Here is a 10000-nt window from a genome sequence, read left to right on the forward strand (position 1 = left end):
TTTTATGGCCGGATGCCCTTCCTGACGCCAACCCTGGTCGCCTCTTACGACACACAGGGATATGGTACACCTATTCTAACCGGGGCATACACCGGGACCAGTACACTGGCACTCATTTTGCCGACCTCGGAAGGATGACAGGCTGAGTCAACCCCCTGGTGTTAATTCAGCAGCCAACGGGGCTTGAACTCAGGACACTGGGATCCCAAGCCACCACCCTAACCACTAAGCCAACACCAGGCTGGGTGAGGAAAGGTATGTGGTATGATAAAGATTTATTGGGGTGTGTTGTGCAGAGATAGGGGGGAGAGGTGTGGTGCAGCAAATAAACAAGAAACTTACAAAAGGGGGACACAGAGCAGAATTAACGTGAAAATAATAACAATAATAACATTAACAATAACGATCTTCTGCAGTCTTACTTAAGCAGACAGGCACCAGGACACACACACACGGACATAGAAAACCCAATGAAGAGGGAGTATTGGAACAAGAAGAGAGAATAGTTGAGGCTACAATCTCGGTACCTTTGAACTTGTTTGCACGACGTGTCACCAATACGTTTTGGGGGGGGGGGATGTTTCGGGAGGGGGGGGATGTTCCGTGGTGCGGTACCCGATAGCTGGCGCATCGTCTCTGGCTTCAGCAGCACGTGTGGAGACCGCGTTCGTGAAGGAGGGGCTTGAGTGGAGAAGGGGCAGAGTCCAGAGTGCCTGAATGGAGTGGTAGGAAGGACCAGGTAGGCGGGTGGGGTCGACGTCGTGTGGGCGGAGATGAGGAGGCGGAGTTCAGGCAGCAGGAGGCGGATCATGCAGAGAGAGGCGGGAATTGTAGGCCGTCGCACACGGATAATTCCGTGATGCTGCGGGTCGCTTAACCGACTGGACGCCAATAACTCAAACACGTGACTTAGGTTCCTCCGTCTAGTTAATCCGGTTACCTAAAAATTACCACGTGATTTAATTACCGGGGAACACGTCTTGTCCAAACCTGATCACTCTACCTGACCGGATGCAGTCGAGCGATACTGCCAAGGACGTACCGGCTTAAAGGAACAGATTGTTGGGAATAAAGTCCCGGCTAATCTCGGATTCGGACCATGCTGGATCATTGAAAGAAAAGACAAAAACGAGCTGGGAGCATTTCTAATCATAATTTAATAACAATGGGACGAGGAAAGGTATGTGGTACGATCAATAGATTTATTGGGGTGTGCAAGCAGTGATAGGGAAGAAAGGTGTGGTGCGGCAATAAACAAGGAACTTATGAAAGCAGACGCAGAGCAGACTTCAACCGAAAATAATAATAACAATAATAATGACAGTAATAATAATAATGATCTTCTGCAGTCTTACTTATATAGACAGGTGCCAGGACACACACACACACACACACACACACACACACACACACACACACACACACACACACACACACACACACACACACACACACACACACACACACACAACCCAATGAAGAGGAAGTGTTGCAGCAACACAGGAGAGGAGTTGAGGCTACGGTCTCTCGTTAACTTTGTATTTTTGATTGCCTGAACGTGCCACCAATACGTTCGGGGGGAATGCTCCGTGGTGCTGTACCCCCCTGACAGATGGCGCGTCGTCTCTTGCTTCGGGCAGCTCGCGTTGAGACCTTGGGCGTGAAGGAGCGGCTCGAGTTGGGAGGGTGGAGTCAGAGCGAGTGTACGGAGTGGGAGGTGGGACCAGGTGGGTGGGTGGGTGGAGTCGGCGACGTGGGGGCAGAGTCGTGGCGATGACGACAGGTGGAGTCGAAGTCCAGCTTGAGCGGGAGGCAAGGCAGGGGGGAAAGAGACAGACAGATACACAGACAGACACACAGGCCCGGCCATCCGCCCTTTTATAAGCCAAGGGGCAGGGGCCACCCCGAAGCGGTGTCGTCACCCGAATCGGCTGCTCTGATTGGTCCCGACCCCCTGCATGGCCCGGCCGCGATGGCCGGAAACCGCTTCATTCCACTTCCGGCCAGGTGACCTCGTGCTGTGGAACTGTCTCGCTCCGACCCCACGACATGATATGAATTGCCGACGCAGAACTCCGTGCCATGAATCACCCTGCAAGAACCCCCAGACCGTGCCCTGACGAGCAGCCGAGTGTCCCGCATGCCTGCTCGGGTGCCCTGACCAGCGCCGGTCAACGTGCCGCTCTGTGTGTGCCACGTGGCCCGAGCTGTACAACATGCCTCCACCCGATCGCAGCTTCGCTGTCCGTAGAGGCGAGAAGACGTTCACCGTCCATGGGGAACATCCACGGCTGCCAGCGAGGACCAAAGGTACGATGTTATGGCGAACCCATGTACAGTGTGCATTGATCCTCTATTATGCACTTGGCCAGCGCTCGTGTTCACTCGATTCTGCTATCGTGTGCGTGGGGCGAAACCCGATCGATATAATTTGTCCAGAAATGGGTTGAAAAGTACGTGCCCGCCTGTATCATGCACATTGTGGCGTGGTGTTGCCTTTCTATTATCGGCCTCTATTGAGGGATCGCTTGAGAACGGGAGCTCTGTGATGTCGATGCTCATGTAGTGTTCGAGCGCCCCTTTCTAAGGTACTGTGTCTTCTGTCTCCTCGGTACGTGTTTCGTGCAGCGTGGGCGTTGTGCTGGCTGTTTCCTGTCCATTGGGTGGAAATTACCGCGTTTGGCAGGCTGTTTTCTATGGAGGGGTGTCCAGCGTAATGCCTGCTTGGCCTTTGCTGAGGACCCATCTCACAGCGAACGGTGCACGTGGCTCAGATTTACCTCAGGAATAATCAGAAAAGAAGAGTCGGAATGAAGTTAGAAATGAAATGAAGAAGAAATGATGTAAGCAAACCTACCCATGAGATCCTCGCAATGCACGCCCCTGTTCTACTGCAAGACAAAAGGGAAGGGACTATCTACACGTATATAAATCGAATAACTGTCTTGGGACCACTATGTTGGATGCATGCGATTCCTAGAACCGCATCAAAAAAAAAAAAAAAAATATATATATATATATATATATATATATATATATATATATATATATATATATATATATATATATATATCTTCTTCTTCTTCTTCTTTCGGCCTCCACCACCCAACACGTGCCCCAGGGCCTCCACCACCCAACACGTGCCCCAGGGCCTCCACCACCCAACACGTTCCCCAGGGCCTCCACCACCCAACACGTGCCCCAGGGCCTCCACCACCCAACACGTGCTCCGAGGCCTCCACCACCCAACACGTGCCCCGTGGCCTCCACCACCCAACACGTGCCCCGTGGCCTCCACCACCCAACACGTGCCCCGTGGCCTCCACCACCCAACACGTGCCCCAGGGCCTCCACCACCCAACACGTGCCCCAGGGCCTCCACCACCCAACACGTGCCCTGGGGCATCCACCACCCAACACGTGCCCCGTGGCCTCCACCACCCGATAATAGCATATGTGGAACACTGCATCCGATCAGTATGAAAATCTTTGAGGGTCATCTCAGGATAAAATGTTCCACAGAAAAAACATGGATGACGTCATCAGTCACTTGATTCGGCATACATGTTGTTTTTTGTTTTTTTAAACCTTCAAAAATCTTCTCTGAAGTGGCTGAATGCTGAACAGATTGAGGCAAAACTTCCACATATGACCGCCTAACAGTGAGGAACAAATGGCTCACACATATGATGTCATAGGTCACATGGTTTTGCAGCCATATTGGATTTGCCCTTAAACCTATTAATATCTTATTCTCCAGAACAACTTGACAGATCGAGGGGAAACATCACAACTGTTCCCCACACCATGTGTGTACAAGTTTGGGAAGAAATAATTGATAGGTCACATGGTTTGGCAGCCATATTGGATTTATAAAAATATAAAATAATGTTTTCTCTGTAATAGCATGATTAATTGATGTGAAACTTCATATTTATGATCTAGTAGTGATGGGGAACACATGTTTTAAATTTCAACTTGATTGTACCCATGGTCTGGCAGTCAGAGTTATTTAATTTTTGATCTGGGTTCTTTTTTTCTTTTCTTTTTTTGAATAAGACTCACTTGCTGTGCCTGGATGGGTTTGAGGGTGGAGGAGTAGCAGCTGAAACCCGAATCCTATCCAGGTTCCTCCTAATGGCTATCTTTGCTTTTTGCTTGTTCGGGTTCCTCCTAATTCTTCCAATGCAGGACTGCTGTCCCGATTTGGTCTTCCATTTGATTTGAATTGAATTTATTTTAATCCCATTCTAAATTCAATTGAATGATAATAAATAACGTCATGAGTCAGGGTCAGGTGTCCAATTAAAGTGGGATGTCTTGGCACCCAGTCATCACTGCCAGCAGTTATAAAGTGGCAGTTCTCATTATGTCTCATTGATTACGTAACATTGATTACGTCCCGTTTTAACTGTTTCATTTTCTCACCTACATGTTAATGTGTGTTGCTAGTTCGGTTTTGTTTCAAAAATCGTGCTATTTTGTGAGTATTTTTGTCGACGTTCTTCCCTGGTGCTTGAGGCCTAGGCCTATGCTTGAGGCCTACCGGTTCCACTCGGTGTTCGATCGTTTTTTTTTTTTTGTTTGTTTGTTTTTTCTCCCCATTACCTTCAATTTCTATCCTCCCCATGACCTTCAATTTTGATCTTCCCCACTTTCCAAACATCCCCCATTCTCCCAAATAATCTCTTTCTTATCTCAAAAAAAAATAAAAAAATAAAAAATACCCTACAACAACAACAACAACATGCTCACCTTCTCCCGATTATGCTTCTTCTTCTTTCTCTTAACTTCCTCCTCGTCTTCCTCGATTTTTTTTTTTTTTACACTTCCATGACCTAATCTGTTGAACTCTCTCATACATTAATATTAACAACAACAACAAAAATATATATATATACCCAACAACAACAACAACACGCTCACCTTCTCCCGATTCTGCTTCTTCTTCTTCCTCTTAACTTCCTCCTCGTCTTCTTCCTCGATTTTTTTTTTTTTTTTTTTTTTTTTTTTTTTTTACACTTCCATGACCTAATCTGTTGAACTCTCTCATACATTATTTTTAACAACAAAAACGATCTTATAATGCTTCATCTTCCTCTCTCACACATGTGGTACTCTTTACTGTTTCACAATGCACTACTCTTCTGCTATTTTAACAGACTGCTCTCATTTCGACCTCTCCTTCATTCCTTGCCGAAAAAATCCAACTATTACAGCGCTTCTTCTCTCCATGCTCTGAATTCGCCTTCATTGCATCCATCAAGAATTGTGTTAAATCACATCTCTGACCTAAAACTTTTAAAAACCACAGTTTGCCATGGATGCTCGCTTTCCATCAACCATTCTTTTTTTCCAACTTCAGTGCCAACTCACCCCCCTCACCCCTCACTCTCACTCTCAAAGCAACCATCCCACTCTTCTCCCTCCAAGCCTCCCTCTCACCTCTCTCAAAAATTCCCCCTCACCTTTCTCCCACCTTTCATCCCCCTCACTCTTCCTTCTCAAAGTTGCCCCCCTCTCATCCACCAACCTGCCTCCCTCCACTGCCCTCTCACCTCCATCTCTTCACTCCACCTCCTCAAATCCTCAACTGCCTTCTTCCTTGTCTCTTGTCCCCCCTCTCCCCCAGCACCACAGAGCCTTTTCTCCTCCTCATTCGGCCCCCTCCCCTCGCTATTCTGCAATACCCACACTCCTTCAGCAACCCTCCTTACCTGCCCCCCTCGTCCCTTGTCCTACCTTCCCCCTCCCCCTCCACCTCCTGCACCCAAAGCCTCCTCCCCTACCTCTTCATTAAAAGTGTGGACCTCAAATATCTGGGGCCTTCGCTCAAACCTTTCAGATCTTTCCATACAGGTTGCCACTGACAAACCAGACATTATCTGCCTAACAGAAACTTTCCTCTCCCAAGACGTGTCTGACTCCCAAGTATCTCTCCCCGGTTACTCCCTCTTACGGTGTGACAGACCTGAGCCTCGTCCTGGTGGAGGTGTTGCTCTCTTCATCAAAGACTCTATTCCTCACTCTCCATGCACTGCTCTCATTCCCCCACACCCCCAGGAATACCTCTGGCTTCGGCTTCCCCTCCACTTCCACCTCATGTTTATATGTGTACTGTACCGTCCACCGAACAGTGATGACTCCATCTACACCTCACTATCCGAAAACATGGACCATCTTCTATCTTCTCATCCAAACTCTCTCTTCCTCTTATGTGGTGACTTCAATTGTCATCACGCCAGTTGGCTCGGTGTGGGCACCTCTCTCACCTGCCATGGCACCTCAGCAAAAGCTTTCTGCGACTCATTGGGACTGACTCAATCGGTCAACTTCCCGACCCGGATCTCAACCAATGGTACTCCATCTCTTCTGGATCTGATTTTGACAAATTTCCCTGACAATATCTGCTGCTCTTCCTTCGCTCCAATTGGTTCTTCTGACCACGTCCTTGTCAAAGTGGACATCTCTCTGGCTGTTATCAGAGAACCACCTCACCGCCGTCGAGTCTGGCATTTCACTCAAGCCGACTGGGAGGGTCTCCGAGCAGCCATCAAACTTACAGACTGGTCTCCTATCACTACTTTCTCAAACATCAACTCATCCTGGGAATTCTTTCAAAGAAACTTGCTCTCCCTCATGCACAGATTTATCCCCTCTCGTGTTCAGTTGTCTTACCCTTCCTCCCGCCCTTGGTTTACTGAAGCTTGTGGTGAGGCAGTTGTCCTGAAACAACTTGCCTTTGCCTCATGGAAAGCAAACCCAACTGAGGGCAATCTCAGTTCTTTCCACAAAGCTCGGAATAAGTGTGTTTCTATCCTCAGGAGAGCCAGAAAACAACATCTTTCTCATCTCAAGTCTGAACTCTCAAACCTCTCTCCCTCCTCAAAATCCTGGTGGCGTTTAATCAAATCTGTTTCTGGTGTATGTTCTCCCTCCATCCCCTCCCTTACCTCAAATGGCCGCACTGCTGATTCCACACGTGATAAAGCTGAATGTCTAAACTCGGTGTTTGCAGCTAAATCTTGTGTCCTAAACCCATCACTATCTCTACCCACTTTACCCAGTCGCACCCAACTGTCCCTGGACTCTGTCCTTTTCTCCTGACAAGGTGGAGAGCTTGCTTTCAAACCTCGAGTCAGATTCTGCAACCGGTCCAGACGGCATCAGCCCACGTGTCCTCAAAGCCTGCTCTTCTGCTCTTGCTCACCCTCTCTCTGTTCTATTCACCCTCTCATTTGCCCAAGGTCATCTGCCATCTGCTTGGAAATCTGCTAACATCACTGCCCTGCATAAAAAAGGTGCAAAAACAGATCCCTAAAACTACAGACCAATCAGCCTTCTCCCAATCATCAGCAAGGTGATGGAATCTATCATCGCTTCAGACATGAAATCCTTCCTCTTCTCCAATGGCTTGATTTCCAATCATCAATTTGGCTTCGGACCAGGTCACTCTACCCTGGATATGCTGCTTCTGCTCTCCCATCAATGGATGGAGGTCCTCAATGCCAGACAGGAAATCCGAGCCGTATCCCTGGACATATCACGTGCTTTTGACACAGTCTGGCACCCTGCCCTACTCACCAAACTCTCTTCCCATGGTATTCAAGGCCATCTCCACTCATGGCTCGCAGACTTCCTCTCCTGTCGCAGTCAACGTGTGGCCCTAAATGGAGTTCTTTCATCCCCTCTTCCTGTGCAGGCTGGAGTTCCTCAAGGTAGCGTTCTGGGCCCTGTTCTTTTTCTGGTTTTCATCAATGATCTCTCGGACTCTCTGGAAAATCCTCTATTTCTCTTTGCCGACGACTCCACCCTCTGCCGTACCATCTGTCATCCCTCAGACCGGCAAGCAGCAGCTTCTTCGCTCACTGCAGATCTGGATAAAATCACAAACTGGTCCAACACGTGGAACATGTCTTTCAATCCAGACAAATCTCACACTCTCACTATGTCTCTTCGAAAGGACCGTTTACAAAACCCCCCCATCCACTTTCTCAACAATCCTCTGGAAGAAGTCTTTTCTTTCAAGCTTCGAGGTCTCACTATCTGCCATGACCTTTCCTGGGAAAGTCACATTTCCAACCTCGCCTCAAAAGCCAGTCGCCGACTGGGAATCCTCCGTCGTGCTAAGTCCTTCCTCGGCCCTCTTGAGCTCCTGACCACTTACAAAGCTTTTGTCCGTAGCCTGATGGAGTACTGCTCTCCCCTCTGGGCTGGTGCTCCTGCCTCCCACCTTTCTCGGCTTCACGCTGTCGAAACCAGGGCATTTAAGATCATCGGCATCTCCCGCAATGAAGCTGAGTCTTTGGGCCTCTCAATCAATCACCGCAGGTTGGTCGGTGGTCTTTCTGTCTTCTTCCGACTCCTCTCCAGCCTTGCCCCCCCTGCTCTCTCTGCGATTTGTCCCCACCACATTTCCACAGGGCGCTCGAGGTCCGCCAACAACCCCCTTCTGGTAAAACTACCAAAATCACGAATCACTGCTCATCTTCACTCTTTCATTCCTCTTTTTTCCCGCCTTTGGAATAAACTTCCTCACTCTATTCTTTCCCATTCTTCCCTCCAGGCTTTCAAAACAGCTGTTCACCACCACCTCTTATCTTCCCCCATCCAAATCCTCAATCTTTTCTACCCCCGATAATCCACCCAAGCCCACTTCCTTAATTTCTCCTGCTTTCCTTCCTGAATATCCCTGAAATGTCCATCTTCTCTTCGCCATGTTCCCCGTCCCATCCCCATCCCTCTCCCTTCCACAGTTCACCTAATGTGTCTGTTCCCCGCTGTTTTGTCCCTTCCACTCCTGCCCCTCTTGTCTCATGCCTCCTTGCTGTGAGTTGTGTGTTAGCTCTCATACGAGCCTCGACCAAGGTATACAAAAAATAAAAATAAAAAAAAATAAAAACACACCAGGACACAAACGTCACACAAAATACACCACATAAAACTGCACAAACACTACACAAAAAAGTCCTGGCGAGGGTCTGCAATCTCTGATTGCTCTTTTTCTTGTTACGTTCTGTGTTGGCAGAATCCAATTCCAGGAACATATCGAGCAATGCTTATCGTTCCGTTATTTATCGTTCCATTACTCAAATTAAATCAAATGTCGCTTGAAAGTTATAAGAGTAAAACAATATCGCTTTCACAGTCTAATTGCACGCTTTGTCAATCTTCATTGATCTGAAATCCATTGGTGGTAATAAAAGCCTGCAAAAGCACTCCTGAAATTATGTATTTTATCCAAAAATTTAACTCGGGGAGCCCGTAATGTTCTTAAGGCAACGATACAGGTAGAAAATTGAATAGTGGTGCCACAGAATAAGATAAGAGTTTCGGGTGCTTTCATCATCATTTACGGCAGTTTCCATGCTCGTATGTGTAAGCCCATGCCACAAGTGAAAAAGGTTGAAAACCAATGCTTTACTTTATCGTTCATGGCAGAAAGGGCCTTCATCACCCGTGTGTGCCCCTGGACCTCCACTACCATAAAACGAGCACTGTTGGCCATAAGATTCATATCTGATGCCTAACGAAGGTGTATTGACCACATCAAAATCTGCGCTTATTAGAGGGGTTTACAGGGGTGTTTTTGCCCCCCCCCAAAAAAAGTATTTGCTCTATTCTCCAAAACTGCACACATAATTATTGTTGAAACTTGACCACAACCTTCATCACCCATAATGTCCCCAAAGTGTATCAACCGCCTCAAAATCTGCACTCAATCAGGGATCTACAGATGGGTGGGAGGTTGAACCCCCCAAAATAGGTAATTGCTCTCTTCTCCGAAATTACAGACACAATGTTGATGAAACTTGACTGCATCCTTCATCACCAGTGATGTACCAAGGTTCATCAACCGCATCAAAATCTCCGCTCCTTAAGGTGGTCTATGGGGGTTTTTTTTACCCCACCCCCCCCAAAAAATTTTTTTTTGGTATTTTCTCTGAAGGTACACAACCAATTTTGATGAAATGACCATAACCTTCAATACATGTGTTGC

General features: G+C 47.8%; 1 protein-coding gene across 4 annotated transcripts in view; it reads left to right on the forward strand.

Moving 5' to 3' along the window:
• Positions 1–10000, forward strand: part of LOC147029241 (polycystin-1-like protein 1) — a 176891-nt gene that overhangs the window by 36000 nt on the left and 130891 nt on the right. The gene's annotated exons all lie outside the window — the stretch shown is intronic.

This window comes from Eptatretus burgeri, chromosome 4 (genome assembly GCF_056783735.1).
Source record: "Eptatretus burgeri isolate ZD-2024b chromosome 4, Ebu_testis_v1, whole genome shotgun sequence".
In the NCBI taxonomy this organism is placed as follows: domain Eukaryota; kingdom Metazoa; phylum Chordata; class Myxini; order Myxiniformes; family Myxinidae; genus Eptatretus; species Eptatretus burgeri.